This window comes from Saccostrea echinata, unplaced genomic scaffold (genome assembly GCF_033153115.1).
Source record: "Saccostrea echinata isolate AGI-Se365-2 ecotype Australia unplaced genomic scaffold, CSIRO_AGI_Sech_v1 ptg000065l, whole genome shotgun sequence".
NCBI classification, from domain to species: domain Eukaryota; kingdom Metazoa; phylum Mollusca; class Bivalvia; order Ostreida; family Ostreidae; genus Saccostrea; species Saccostrea echinata.
The window spans coordinates 687,817-690,317 of NW_026889814.1; positions in this window are offsets into that span (position 1 = coordinate 687,817).

Below are 2,501 nucleotides of genomic sequence, written 5' to 3' on the forward strand. Positions count from 1 at the left end.
ACATTTCCGAAATTGACTTTATATGCATTAACACTGTGCGTATGAGAGTAGCTGAGGGGAATTGAAAATAAATTTCAATCAAATGACGCCCGCGCCGAATTCATTACCGTCAAATGTTTTGACTCTAACAGATGGAAATAGTTTGTTTTTTGGTCTAATTATTTTTGCTTGTTTGCTATTATGCACTGTATGTTAAACTGCAAAAGGTATACCGAATCTTCAGTCTACAACCATCTAATGATCTATTTTCGTATGTACCGATCCCGACTTATTTCCATAATATTTAAAGGAGATGGGTGAAGAAGGCGTGCAGAATGCCTATAGCTTCAGATATGTAAAAATCTTATTCAGTTCGTGAATTTAGTATTTAGAGTAAAATTCTCATTATTGAAATTTATGAAATTATGATAAACAAAACTTTTTGGAGGAATTTTTTTCGGCAGAAATTATTCTGGTAAAAAATTATGTGGTATTCGTGTGGTTCGAACTCTAGCAATAGAAATCCTGATTATCATTCACCTTTGAGACTAACGCGCTAACCACTACGCTACATAGCTCCTGAAGAATTGTGGCGTTTAAATCATGTTTGTGATATGACCCTTGACTAAATGGAAAAAAGTATTTCTCTGAAATATGCGAATGTTGTTTCATAAAAGTGTATTTTTACGGTATAGTGGGTCTTTATTCCATGTTTTTGTTAACCAATAAATGTATATATTTATGCAAACTTTGAGGGTAAACTCATAGAAGTTCATAGACTACATCTGACTCAAACATTAAACAAATGAAACAAATGACACTCATGACTGGTATATGAATATACTGTGTTATGATTATATTAAATAAATTACTTGGACACCAGAAATTTTAAAATCAGAGAAAGTGATACCAGGTAGATATTTTTTAGCCAATATTATTGGCATTTAGTACACCTTATTGAATAAGGTGTACTAAATGTCAATACCCCTCTCAAATATAATTAAAATTATGAGAAAACCACGTTTGACCAAGGCTAAGCCGATGTTAACAAGGATTTTTGAGGGATGACTTTTTTTACGTTATCCTCGCTAACCTGCAATAGTTTAGTAGGTCAGCTGAGTTAGGGTGACCTTTTGCTATCTGTTTGTGTTCGTCGTCGTTCGTCAGCTTCAACTCTAAAAGGGTTGAACTTATTTCAGCCAAGTTTGGCTTATAGAAGCTTTAGGCTGTTAATGATGGACCAGATTAGAAATTGTGATGCTAGAAAAGATAAATGTATTGCAGGCTAGCTAGGGTACTACGAGGGAATTGTCATCCCGAGAAAACCACGTTTGACCAAGGCTAAGCCGATGTCAACAAGGATTTCTGAGGGATGACTTTTTTTTACGTTATCCTCGCTAACCTGCAATAGTTTAGTAGGTCAGCTGAGTTAGGGTGACCTTTTGCTATCTGTTTGTGTTCGTCGTCGTCGTGAGTCGTCCTGTGAATTTTTTTCAGCTTCTCCTCTGGAACGGCTTCAACAGGATTCTACAGGTTGGAGAGAATACTCGAAATCGGTTATTATCCATGAAATCGCGTATATTCTCTGATATTGGGGTAACGTTGAATCAACGAAATCGGGTATCCCAAGCAACTTTCTGTAAAAACAGAAAAATAAAGCAACGGCGCATTATGTCAATTAGTGTTACATGTACGGCAGTATCTTGTGGGTTTATTTTTATTTTACCCAATTTATATGGTTGTCTTATTAAGTTTAAAAGAAAAAAAAGTAACGTCGGTGTTCTAAATATACAAGCGAATTTTTTTCTATAAACTTCTTACAGTTGCATCAAGATGGTATTCAGTCCTCTTTACCTCATTCCGAAGTTTATTTAGCACACGAAACACACCCCGTGTTAACATAATGCTTTCACACTATTTGTACAGTCCTGACGAATATAAATGAAAATAAAAGTGAATAATTTGTAGTGCTTAACAGGTTAGAAATAAACAAATAGTAATTTTTCCTCATCAAAGAGGTTCATTCTACACTCATAACAAATATTATTACCATAGCACAGTTATTTTAACTTTACAACTTCGATATAGATAATAAATTTAACGTTAATAATTTATAGTGTGATTTAAAAAAAAAATCAGAAATAAACGTATGTACATGTACAACGTTTTTGGACATTCGTACTAAGATCCTGCAAATATGTGTATTAAATCTGTAGATAAACTTTTATCTCTATAAATCTCACAAAAATATATTCAGTAACAAAAATGTCGGAGGAAAAGTGGAAAAATTATTTTTAAAAGAAACTTCAGAAAAAAAAAATTGTTTTTGAGAGATCTGATTTGTGTAAAATAAAACTAGTAATTTTTCTCTGATATCCAAGGATAACAACGGGATCTTCTATAGAAGACGGAAGACCTTAATAATTTAAAGAAAGCAAGGGTCACGTCATTGATAATTGGCTGAAGCAAAATAATTCATGAATTTCCCTCTTCAAATCGGGCATTTTTACATATGACAGATG